Below are 312 nucleotides of genomic sequence, written 5' to 3' on the forward strand. Positions count from 1 at the left end.
CTTTCCCTTCTTTCGGAACGCCCAAATACTTGGGAGAGTTCACACAAACAGAGGCTGAAGATACAAGTTAGGGTTTAGGGTTTAGCTCCGTTGTTGTTATTAGGTTTTTAGAATATTTGCGTCGTAGGTTTAATAAATTGCTATAAGGGATTGTTCTTTTAATTTTGACAAGTTACTCTTTAACTTATAAAGGATTGTTCTTTTATAATAAAATTTTAAAAAAATTTAAACTCGAGTTATAACTTTATTAAGTTTATATTTTTTTATAAAATTTGAGTTTAAACTCGAGTTTAAAATTTGAGTTTGGAACTA

The sequence above is a fragment of the Morus notabilis genome, unplaced genomic scaffold, assembly GCF_000414095.1.
Source record: "Morus notabilis unplaced genomic scaffold, ASM41409v2 Scaffold752, whole genome shotgun sequence".
Taxonomy (NCBI): Eukaryota; Viridiplantae; Streptophyta; class Magnoliopsida; order Rosales; family Moraceae; genus Morus; species Morus notabilis.